Source organism: Furipterus horrens, unplaced genomic scaffold, assembly GCF_987537825.1.
Source record: "Furipterus horrens unplaced genomic scaffold, mFurHor1.1.pri manual_scaffold_12, whole genome shotgun sequence".
In the NCBI taxonomy this organism is placed as follows: domain Eukaryota; kingdom Metazoa; phylum Chordata; class Mammalia; order Chiroptera; family Furipteridae; genus Furipterus; species Furipterus horrens.
In genome coordinates this window covers 46367236-46380111 of record NW_028327182.1, presented here as the reverse complement: position 1 = coordinate 46380111, position 12876 = coordinate 46367236, and the positions used below count along the sequence as shown (strand labels likewise).

The 12876-nt window shown below is 41.3% G+C and overlaps 1 protein-coding gene and 1 pseudogene across 3 annotated transcripts in view; both read left to right on the top strand.

Annotated features, from left to right (window-relative positions):
- Positions 1-12876, top strand: part of CCDC122 (coiled-coil domain containing 122) — a 50789-nt gene that overhangs the window by 10957 nt on the left and 26956 nt on the right. The gene's annotated exons all lie outside the window — the stretch shown is intronic.
- LOC149996119 (kynurenine formamidase pseudogene) lies at positions 6032-6948 on the top strand (annotated as a pseudogene).

Below are 12876 nucleotides of genomic sequence, written 5' to 3'. Positions count from 1 at the left end.
GCGGGGGGAACAACTGGAGGGAGGGGGTCACTGGGTGGAGGGGAACATAGGGAAAAGAAATTGAGACAACTGTAACAGCATAATCAAAGCATATAAAAAAAATAAATGTATAAGATGTCAGTGGTAATAAATGCTATTGATAAAAAAAATGAGGCAGGTTAAGGAAATGGAGAATAAAGGAGGTAAGGTCATGTTTTAGGCTTATCAAGGAAGGTTTCTCTATTAAGCTAGTATTTGGAAGTGGTAAGGAGTGATTGGATTCCAATGTAATTTAAAGGTGGAATCAATGAATTTTTTTCAAAAGAACTGCATGTACTTTGTAAGAGAAAGAAGAATCAAGATTCTCGTCATCCTTTGGGTAAAACAATTGAGACAGCCATGGTGGTCCACATACTTGGGGAGGATTTCCCAGAGGACCTGTGAACCACCAACCAAGAGCTCTCATTTAAGATGATCTTAAACATGTCTGGTTCAGTTGTCCCGGCTCTACATCCTTCTAGAGAACTCCCTATTAGTGTCTCCAGGGTTTTGGGCCTGAATAAGAAAAACGAACTTACAATTTACTGAGATAGAGAAGACTACGAAGAAGCAGGTTTTGTGGACATGGTGGATACCAGTGGACAGAGAAATCAGGAGTTCAATTTGGAACATATTAAGTTAAATGCCTATAAGAAATCCAAGTGAAGATATCAGATAGGCAATATGGTATCAATTTAGAGCACAAGAGGGATGTTCAGGGTAGACATATAAATTTAGGAAGTGTCAGCCTATAAATGGATTTTAAAACCATGGAACTGGATGGTATCCCCTGCAGACCAAGTATATGGAAAACAGGAGGCCTGAGGATGAGCATGAGAGCATACTTAGCTTAGCTTAGTCAACTGTTGTTTTCCTGCAAACAAGGGTTATTTTGGATCTGTGTTCTACTCCAGAAGAACTACTCCAAAGGATACTATGAAGGCCCTGTTGATAACAGGACACATAAAATAAGGAAGTTCTCTCATATCTATCTGTAATCTCTTCCAAGTGAACTTGCTTTAGGCTATAATGCCTCAAATATGAACATGCTGGCATCTTGAATCTGGCTGGCAAAGATAGGCACATGGCTTTCTATAGAAAAAGAGCACTCAATAGGGTTATGGTTGTTATTAGGGATACTCACTGGTATTTTGATTCTACTCCTCTTTGGGTATATATTGGAAATCACTTCCTTGTTGTCTAAACTTGGGTGTGACCAAAAACTGGCTTTGGCCAATGGAATGTAAGTTGGAATTATATGTGTCTTTACTTAACAGAAAACTTTAAGAGCATAATTTGCCATGTTTCATTTCCTCTACCATGTTGATTGTGGAAGCTCATATCAAGATGGAGCCTCCATCAGCCTGAGTTCCCTTAGTTGGGAAGAACTTCCCTGCCAATCTAGTATTGACATATAGCATCATAAGAAATAAACCTTCATTATATTAAGCTAGTAAGGTTTTGAGATTATTGAAGCATAACTTTGCTATCTTTTTTACATTTATTTTTAATTATAGTTGACATGCAATATTACATTAGTTTCAGGTATACAACATAGAACTTTAAAGGTAGAGTGGTGAGTGATTAATTATAGTGGATTCAATAAAAATAATAGGAAAGGAAGTAGACAACAAACATCTTGGCTATAAAGACCAAAAAATAACTGAAGGAGGTTATAGGGTAAAGCAAGAGTTATTATTATTAATGATTTTATGGTGAACTGTTGAGGACAATATCTGTGACTAAGTTAAGAAGGAAAATATGTTGCCAGAATATTTGAAGTAATAATGTCCTTGAGAAAAGGGAAAAGAGTACAAAAGTGGAGGATTGACCTTCGATAGGAACAAGGACACTATTCATTGCAAGAAAAATATATAGGTACAGGTGCAGGAACACTGGTAGATGGGGTGGTTTACCATCCTCTGATTTTTCCAGGGAAGTAGGACAATAAGAGTACTATACTAGCAGTAAGGATGAATGCAAAGGGATCTAAGCCAGGTAAGGAATGAACTGAATATATGATGGGCCAAGGGAGTGTGAAAACATGGAGGAGTCAATGTGGTTGAACAGCTCTTATAGTCAAAGTACTAGGAGGAATGAGCTGAAAATGAAAAGAGTTTGAACCTGAGATTATGAATGAGGTAGTTATAATCTGTAGGTGGTTGGGAAGATGGATGAGAGAAGACATCAAAGAACTAAGAGATCAAGATATTAGAAGTACCATTGTATGGATGTTGAAATCCCAAAGAAATAGAAGAGGAATAGCAATAGACACAATGAATTAGCTGCTATAATATAGGAGTGAGAAGTAGAGATCTGAAGCCAACTGATAACAGCAAGAAAGGGTCGTCGTCGGCAGCCGTCCGTCTCGAGAGACGATGGTGTAGCTTCTTAAGAGTCTATCTGCACCGCCGAGAATGGTTGTGCAGTCCGACTCGGGAGTGACACGGTATCTGTCTCCTCCCGTGTTGAATCGACATCTTGTGATGACGCTGGAGTGTCCTCTCCAGTGAAGCTGAAGCTACAGAGCCTGGGCAGGGTGATATGGAGGGTCTGCTGTTGCCCATGCAGCAGACCCCCCCTCTCTTCGCAGCTGAAGGGTCCAAGGGAAAGACGGAGTCAATACAGCTTGGCTTCAGGTGCGCCGCAGGAGTTGCTGGTGTTGACTACAACGTCAAACCGCCTTAGGGACTCCGGCTCCGGATTTTCTGTCGGGGTTTACTCCCTTAGCCTTTCCCCTGAAGAGGTATGCCGCAAGGCAGCGGAGGTTTTTTGGAGTCAGAGTTTTCCTTCTCTGATGTGCCCTGACTGGAAGATCGAACCAGCGACACTTAGCTCGCAGGCCGACGCTCAATCCACTGAGCCAAACCAGCCAGGGGTAACAAGAAAGGGTATAGCTTGTATAATAGCCTGATGGCATGAACTTCAAAGAAACTTAGGTAGTTTAGGGAAAGTAGAGGACAGTAGTTTGGCAATAATAATGGAGAACAGGAAAAATCACCTCCAGACTTAGTGGCTTGAGGATGAGAAAGTATCTTTGAGGATTTCAGTTATAACTGAAAAAAATAAAAAGGTGAAGGAAGAGTTCACTGAAGAGCTTGAAGATGGAGCAGATTTTGCTGAAAATAGACTGAGAATTCTAGGGATCACAATAGAAGGATATAAAAGAATTGAGAAGTGGGTAACATATTCAAGTTAGGGGACTTACTGAGCCTAATTAGGGTGGGTCTTCATGATTAGGAATGACTTGGAGGCCTTAGGCTTCTAGCAAGTGAGGTTAACAGGAAGGTGGGGTATAATGGGAATAATGCCACAGTATCTTAGGCAGATTATGGAGATGACACTATGATTTGGGAGAGAGAGAAACAGGGAACCCACCAGAAAGGTAACTTACCTAGAAGAAACTTAACAGGAACATGAACAATTCACTGAGTCTCCTATTCAGTCACACAAATTGTGGTGTTGAGGCCACTGGAGAGCTGTACGAATTGAAGCAGTTTCATTCATGCACTTTACTGAAATAGTTCCCCTAAAAAGTAATGTGGAAATGGAAAGGAGAGGGTTAATTAAAATGATATTATAGCAATATAAGAATACAAAATTAATTGGATTCTGGAGTGATATATAAAGACATGACTCATACCCTATAAAAATTATAATCTTGAGGATTTCCAGCCAAGATGGAGATGTAGACAGACATGCTACGTCTCCCTCCATAACTAAGAAGGAATACAGCTACTCAAAACTAGAAACAACCAGAAGTTCCAGAAAATCAAACTGCATGGAAGTCCAGCAAACAAAGATACAAAGAATAAATACTCATCCAGACAGGTAGGAGAGACGGAACCGGGGTGTAGAGGACATGGTGTGGTGGCGACAGCAGCAGCCGTGGCAGCAGCTGGCAGAAAGTGCAGTCACATGTTTTAAAAAGTCAGGAAGGACACCTGGGGAGTGTTCTTAGATCCTCACTGGACATCACAACTCACAGTCCCAGCACCAGGGAATATCAAGCCTCATTGCTTCTGACTGTGCAGAATAGTGGCGGTTGGGGTGGAGACACAAACTGCCAGTCTCTTAGCAGAGTCCACTTATTTAAAGTGCCCCCACGATCCTAGAATGTCCACAGACCCACCCACTCTGGGAACAACAGCCACGGCAGTAACTAGAGGGGCACCAGTCTGGTGCAGAAGTGGGAGAGGTGCCTGGAAAAGGGGAGAGTGCTGAGCAGGTGGCATTGTTCCCTCTCAGACCCCTCCCCCACATACAATGCCACAATGTAGTGAAACAGGTCGCCTAGTACTGATGAATCCCTAAGGCTCTGTCCCTTACAATGTAACAGGAGCGACAGCTCTACCTGGGATGCAGAGGCAAACACAGGAGCCTGTTAGAATGAGGAGACAGGGAAGTATGGCCCAAAAGGGGAAATGGAACAAGATTCCAGTCAGAGAACTAAGCAACAAGGAGATAGCCAACCTAACATGCAGAATTCAAAACACTGGTGATAAAGATGCTTACAGGGCTTGACAAATATGCTTGAATATGGCAAACGCATAAGAGAAGAAGTAAAGGCTATGCTAAGTGAAACGAAGGAAAAACCACACAAAACCAATGGTGAAAGGAAGGAAACTGGGATTCAAATCAATGATTTGGAACGTAAGGAATAAAAAAACAGTCAATTAGTGCAGAATGAGGAAGCAAGAATTGAAAGAAATGAGGAAAATTTCCCAAATTTTGCAAAGGAGATGGACATTCAGGTCCAGGAAGCATGGAGGGTCCCAGGCGAGCTGGGCCCAGCGGGGAACACACCAGGATGCATCATGACTGAGATGAAAAAGTGAAGATAAAGAGAGAGTCCTGGGGAGAGCAAAAGAGAGGCAGAGAGTTGCCTACAGGGGAGTTCCTATAGACTACCAGCTGATTTCTCAGAGGACACTTTGCAGGCAGGAAGGGACTGACAGACAATATTCAATGTGATGAAAGGCAACCTGCAACCAGGATTACTCTATCCAGCAAAGGTATCATTTAGAATGGAAGAACAGATGAAGTGCTTCCCAGACAGGGTTAAGCTAAAAGAATTTATCATCAGCAAGCCATTATTATATGAAATGTCAAGGGGATTTACTTAAGAAAAAGAAGATCAATACTATGAACACTAAAATGACAACAAACACAATTATCAACAACTGAATCTAAAAAATAAAAACAAAATCCAACTAAGCAAACCAGAATAGGAACAGAATAATAAGTATGGGGATCATTGGGAGGGTTATCAGCTGGGAGGGGGGAGGGGGATAAATGGGGAAATTGTGCAGGGTTTAATAAGCATAATCTGTTGGTACAAAATAGACAGGGGGAAGTTAAGAATAATATGGGAAAGGATGAAGCCAAAGAACTTATATGCATGACCCATAGACATGAACTAAGGGGGTGGGATTGCTGAAGGGAAGAGGGGTACTGGGCAGAGGGGAGCAAAGGGGAAAAAAATAGGAACTACTGTAACAGCATAATAAAATATACTTAAAAAAAGAAGTAAAAAAGAAAAAAACATTATAATCTTGGTAGTCTATCACAGTGGTCAAGAACATGAAACTTGGAGACAAATTACCTGAATTCAAATAAATCTCTAGTATCTGTATGACTTTGGGTAAATTTATTGATCTCTTTGTGCTATGGTATTTCTCTGTAAAATAAAACATAATAGTATCTAACTCACATAATTAAATTACTTAATATTTGAAAATTAATATTTGTAAAGTTCTTACACATGCACAAAATAACCACTATTTAAGATTTTCTTTTGTTATTTTTATCTAAAACATTTAGAACAGTCTTTGACACAAAATAAGAGCTATATAATTGTTTACCTTTTTAAATATTTCAGTCATTTTTTATTTTTCAGTTATAGTTGACATAGATTATTATATTAGTTTCAGGTATACAGTGATGCAACATTATATAACTAAGTAATCATCCCAATAATCTTGTACTTATCTGACACAATGGAGACGCCGGGATGAATGTGTCGGGCAAGGCTTGCAAGGACGAGGCTCCCTGGAAGAAGATGTCCAAAGAGGAGCTGGAGATCCAGTACTCCCCCAGCAGGTGGGTCGTCCAGCGGGGACCAGAGGAAGCCCTGAAGACCTACTCGGAGATAGGAAACGAGGCCACCAAGAGGGCCCGGGACACCAGGAGCAGCCTTCTGAATGTCCCCTATGGAGACGGCGAAGGTGAGAAACTGGACGTCTACTTTCCGGAGGCAGCGGGTGAAGACACTGTGCCAAGGAGGCTGGAAAGCCTCGTTCGAGGAACTCCAAGATGTGGATCACTTTGAGATCGTCTGGAAACTAACCCAGAAGGACTACGTGCTCAACCAGGTGGGTGCATCCATTCACTGTGGACGGAACACGTCCCGCCGTGGCCCCTACACGTAAGGAGAGGTAGGGAGGTAGGAAGCCCGGAAGAGCCACTTGGCCTGTTTTTTTGGTGTTCAGGAAGTTGGGGTACCTGACAAAAGGACCTGAGTGCCATACCTGCTTCTTGTACCTCACCTCCCTCCAAAACTGCCCTAGGTGATGTGCAGAGCCTGGTGCTGGGCACCCAAGTGGGATCTGCACGGGGTTGTGGTTGGGGACAGACAGGTACAAGACGGTATTAGCCTGTCTGTGTCTCAGCATAAGAGCAAAGCCAACGCCATATGGGGAAGGACGAGTGTGAATTTGGCATTTAAATGTTTATTACAATTTCAATATGGGAAGTCCTTTTTAAAGTTAAAGGATAAATTGGGAAAAACATGTGCTCCAGAAAGGGCAGAAAAAGTTACTCCTTTTTTTATTTTCCAGGCAAGTGGGCACTTGATTAGCTTCACTTTTTAATTGGCTGCCACCCCCATCAGGCTTTTAATTCACGTAGTTAGCATCCTTCCTACATCAAGAGCCCTTTCAAATCGAGAAGTAAAAAGATCTTATTTCTCTTTAAGAACTAAAGTCTTTGGAAAATGGACAAAGACTAAGAGACCATTTTAGAAGAAATATAAATAAGCAGTAACCCTGGCTGGTTTGGCTCAGTGGATTGAGCGTCGGCCTGCGAGCTAAGTGTCGCTGGTTCGATCTTCCAGTCAGGGCACATCAGAGAAGGAAAACTCTGACTCCAAAAAACCTCCGCTGCCTTGCGGCATACCTCTTCAGGGGAAAGGCTAAGGGAGTAAACCCCAACAGAAAATCCGGAGCCGGAGTCCCTAAGGCGGTTTGACGTTGTAGTCAACACCGGCAACTCCTGCGGCGCACCTGAAGCCAAGCTGTATTGACTCCGTCTTTCCCTTGGATCCTTCAGCTGCGAAGAGAGGGGGGGTCTGCTGCATGGGCAACAGCACATCCTCCATATCACCCTGCCCAGACTCTGTAGCTTCAGCTTCACTGGAGAGGACACTCCAGCGTCATCGCAAGATGTCGATTCAACACGGGAGGAGACATATACCGTGTCACTCCCGAGTTGGACTGCACAGCCATTCTCGGCGGTGCAGATAGACTCTTAAGAAGCTACACCATCGTCTCTCGAGACGGACGGCTGCCGACGATCTGACACAATATATAGTTATTAGAATATTATTGACTGTATTCCCTAGGCCGTGCTTTATAACCCCATGACTATTCTGTAACAGCCATTTTGTACTTTTTAATCCCTTCACATTTTTCAAACCCCCTTCAAACTCTGTTCCATCTGGCAACCGTCAAAATGTTCCTTGTATCTATGAGACTGTTTCCGTTCTGCTTGTTTGCCAAGTTTGTTTTTCAGATTCAGTTGTTGATTGATATGTATTTATTGCTATCTTATTGTTCATATTTTAAAAACTTTTTTCCTTTTTCTTAAAGAAGATTATTTAACATTTCTTGTAATACTTGTTTGGTGGTAATGAACTCCTTTAGCTTTTTCTTGTCTGGGAAGCTCTTTACATGTTCTTCAATTCTAAATGGTAGCTTTGCTAGGCTACCATTGGTTGTAGATCCTTGCTTTTCATCACCTTGAAAATTTCACCACCAGCCCTGGGTGGTGTCGCTCAGTGGACTGAGTGCCATCCTGTGAGCCAAAGGGTTGCCAGTTCAATTCCCAATAAGGGCACATTCCTGGGTTGCGAGCCAGGTCCCCAGTTGGGGGCATGCAAGAGGCAACCAAACATTGGTGTTTCTCTCTCTCTTTCTTCCTCCCTTCCTCTCTCTCTAAATATAAATAAATAAAATCTTTTGAAAAAAGAAAAGAAAAAGAAAATTTTATGCCCATCCATTCTGGCCTGCAAAGTTCTGTTGATAGTCAGCTGACAGTCTTATGAGAGCTTCCTTGTAGATAACTGCTTTTCTCTTGCTGCTTTTAAGATTCTCTCTTTGTCTTTAAACTTCTGTATTTTAATTATGATGTGTCTTAGTATGGACCTCTTTGGGTTTATCTTGCTTGGGACTCTGTGCTTCCTGGACTTACATGACTATTTTCTTTACCAGGTTAGGGAAGTTTTATGTCATTATTTATTGAAATAGGTTTTCAGTTTCTTTTTTTCTTCTTATTTTAGATTTTATTTATTTATTTTTAGAGAGAAGGAAAGGGAGGGTAAAAGAGATGGAGAGAAACTCAGTTGGTTGCTTCTCATATGCCCCAAGTGGGAACCAAACCTGCAACCCAGGCACGTGCCCTGATTGGGAATGAAGCTGGTGCCCTTTCACTTTGTGGCATGATGCACAACCAACTGAGCCACACCAGTCAAGGCAGGTTTTCAATTTCCTGCTCTCTCTCTTCTCACTATGACACTTCCACGATGCAAATGTTGGTATCCTTGAAGTTGTGCTAGAGGCTGCTTACACTATCCTCATTTAAAAAAATTTTTTTTTTTTTTTTTTTTTGCTGTTCTGATTAAGTGTTTTTTGCTTCCTTATATTCCAAATCACTGATTTGATTCTTGGCTTCATCTACTGTACTGTTAATTTTCTGTAAATTATTCTTCATTTCAGTAGTGTAGTCTACATTTCTGGCTGGTTCTTTTTTATGGTTTCCATGCCCTTTTTTATGTTGTTGAAGTTCTCACTAAGTTCAATGAGCATCCTTATAACCAGTATTTTGAACTTTGCATCTAGTAGATTGCTTATCTCCATGTTGTTTAGTTCTTTTCCTGGAGTTTTGTTCTGTTATTTTATTTGGGACATGTTTCTTTGTCTCCTTATTTTGGCAACCTCCCTTTGTTTATTTGGTAGAGCTGCTACATCTCCTGGACTTGGGAGAGTGGCCTAATATTGTAGGTGTTCTGTAGGGCCAATGGCTCAGCTTCCCCAATCACCCAAGCTGGGCACTTCAGGTGCATTCTTGCCTCCCTCACTGTGTAGGCTGTGTGCACCTTCCGGTTATAGCTGAGACTTGATTGCTGCTGGCACAAAAATGGGAGGAATTTACCCCCAGGTTGATTGACTGAAAGGACTGGCTGTGATCACTGGCTACTGACCTCTGACCACTGTTGAGGATCAGCTGTGCAGGGGCCCAGGCCACAGAGCAGGATTTAACTTCAGTAGGGCTCTAGTGCTTTCTGAGTAAACTCGTTGAGTGTTGCTTGCGGAGGTGGTTGAGTGGAGCTTCGATGTGATCTGAAGCTTTCCACTGGGTGTACTGGCTCTGCAGCCTCCAGGTTTTTCAGGCCAAGGTCAGCTGCCACCTATGTTCTCCTGTGGGACCACTTGGCATGAGCTACAAAGCAATCTGCATATAGAAGCTTGCAGGTGCCCAGGTGAGGCCACATTGTAAATTAAGGTTTGCTGCTGTTATTGTGAGGCCTGGGGCCATTTATTGTGAGGTATGCTGAGGCCAGATGTTGCTTGTTTGAAAGATTTTAGGGAATTTTGAAGCATGAACCAAGACAGGCCATTTATATGAAAAAGCTGATGGAAACAGTTTAGGTGAGCCTTTAGGTTGGGTGAAATGGGGTTTCAGAAAATCACCACGATGAGGAGAGCAGTATGAGCTTGGTTGATGGCAACTCAGATATGGTGCCCACCTACCTGGCTCTGTGGGGGGGCAGAAGATCTTAGAAAAGGAACAATGGTTTCTGAAAGTACTGCTGCCTGGCAGAAAGCTGCCCCCAGCTCTCACTGTGATGCCAGACAATTCAATTTCTTCCCATATGTTCCTTGCCTTTCAAGTTGCTGCTTCAGCACTGGAGCTCAGAAGGAGTAAGTCCAAGTAAGTCCATGCATGGGCCCTTTTAAGGCAGTGCTGCCCTGGCTGGTGTGGCTCAGTCGATTAAGTGTCAGCCTGAGAACCAAAGTGTCATGGGTTCGATTCCCAGTCAGGGCACATGCCTGAGTTGTGGGCCAGGTCCTCAGTTGGGAGCACATGAGAGGCAACCACACATTGATGTTTAAAAAAAAAAAGGCAGTGCCTGGGACTCTAGAAGCCCTCTGTCTGCATCACCCTCAATCCCCACTGGTTTTTACAACCAGACATTATTTTTTTTTAATTTAAAAAGTTTTTAAAGAAAAAATATCTAATTTACAACAAAATTATATATAGCATAATGCATTGAGTTCTAGAGCAAGTATTTTTAATCCCTGAGTTAAAGATTTATCACAGAAAATTTTACCACAATTTTAGGAATTGATTTTGAGAAACTATGAACTTATGACTTAGAATGAGAAAAAGTATTAAAAAATATATACCATGTTGCTCTGAATAATATCAAGCTAGATGACCAAAATAAATATTAATTAATACTGGGAGCAGCATTATTTAGAATATACTTATAAAATCATATTAACCAGGTATTATTTGTGCAAGTTACCTGAGTAAATATGAACTTCTGATTTTAAAAGCATAGTCTTGATAAACAGTAAATCAAGGTAATTTTGGAATTGCTCATTAAAACCCAAAGCTAATTAATATTGAAGCTTACCACAGTTGGTATTTTACTTATAACATATTTTTAAATATGTATACATTCTGAAGCTATGCTTTTAGGGAAAAAATACTAGAAAGTCATCCAACTATAAGTAAAATCTGACTTCTTATTTTCAGATTCAGACATGCTCTAGACCAGCGATTCTCAACCTGTGGGTTGCGACCCTTTTGGGGGTCGAACAACCCTTTCACAGATGTTGCCTAAGACCATGGGAAAACACATATATAATTACATATTGTTTTTGTGATTAATCACCATGCTTTAATTATGTTCAATTTGTAACAATGAAAATATATCCTGCATATCAGATATTTACATTATGATTCATAACAGTAGCAAAATTACAATTATGAAGTACCAACGAAAATAATTTTATGGTTGGGTGTCACCACAACATGAGGAACTGTATTAAAGGGTCGCAGCATTAGGAAGATTGAGAACCACTGCTCTAGACCATGGGCCAGGTCTCTGTGTTTTGTCATTCATCCGTTGATGCAGATAGGGTCATGTTTTTTGTTTTTTGATTTTTAATTTTTGATTTATTTATTGTTTTTTCTATTACAGTTGTCCCACATTTTCCCCCATTTCTGCCCTCCCAGCCCACCCCTTCTCTCACAGTCAATCCTTACCTCATTCTACATGTTCATGGGTTATTTATACTACTTCCTTTACTAAGCCGTTCCCCTACTTAACCCCCTTATCTTGCTTCCCCCGCCCCTAGTAATTATTAGTCTGTTCCTTGTTTACATGCCTCTGGTTCAATTTTGCTTATTTGTTTGTGGTGTTCATTAGTTTTTTGTATTAGGTGATATCATATGGTATTTGACTTTTGTTGCCTGGCTCATTTTGCTAAGCATAATTCTCTCTAGTCCCATCCATGTTATTGCAAATGGTAGGAGTTCCTTTTTTCTTTCTGCTGCATGGTATTCCGTCGTGTAAATGTACCACAGGTTTTTGATCCACTCATCTACAGATGGGCACTTAGGCTGTTTCCAGCACTTGGCTATTGTAAATAGTGCTGCTATGAACGTAGGGGTGCATAAGTTCTTTTAAATTGGGGTTTCAGGGTTCTTCGGGTATAATCCTAGCAATGGAATCGCTGGTTCAAAAGGCAGTTCCATTTTTAGTGTTTTGAGGTAATTCCATACTGCCTTTCATAGTGGCTGCGCCAGTCTGCATTCCCACCAACAGTGCACTAGGGTTCCCATTTCTCCACATCCTCATCAGCACTTGTTGTTTGTTGATTGTTGATGATGGCCATTCTGACTGGTGTGAGGTGGTATCTCATTGTGGTTTTTAATTGCATCTCTCTGATGGCTAGTGATGTTGAGCATTCTTTCATATGCCTTTTGGCCCTCTGTATGTCCTCTTTGGAGAATTGTTTGTTCAGGTCCTTTGCCCATTTTTAAATTAGGCTGTCTGTCTTCATGGTGTTGAGATGTGTAAGTTCCTTATGTATTTTGGAGATCAATCCCTGGTCTGAGGTATCATTGGCAAATATGTTTTCCCATATGGTTGGAACCCTTTTCATTTTGCTGATGTTTTCTTTTGCTGAGCAGAAACTCTTTAGTTTGATATAGTCCCATTTGTTTATTCTTTCCTTTATTTCCCTTGCCTTAGGAGATATATCAGTGAAAATATGGCTACGTGGGATATCTGAAATTTTCCTGCCTATGTTTTCCTCTAGGACTTTTATGGTGTCATGGGTTACATTGAAGTCTTTGATCCATCTTGAGTTTATTCTGGTGTGTGGTGTAAGTTGGTGGTCTAGTTTCATTTTTTTGCATGTCCCTATCCAGTTCTCCCAGCACCATTTGTTGAAGAGGCTCTTCTCACTTCATTTTATGTTCCTTCTGCCTTTGTCGATTAGTTGACCATATAGATCAGGGTTTATTTCTGGGCTCTCTGTTCTGTTCCATTGATCTATATGTCTG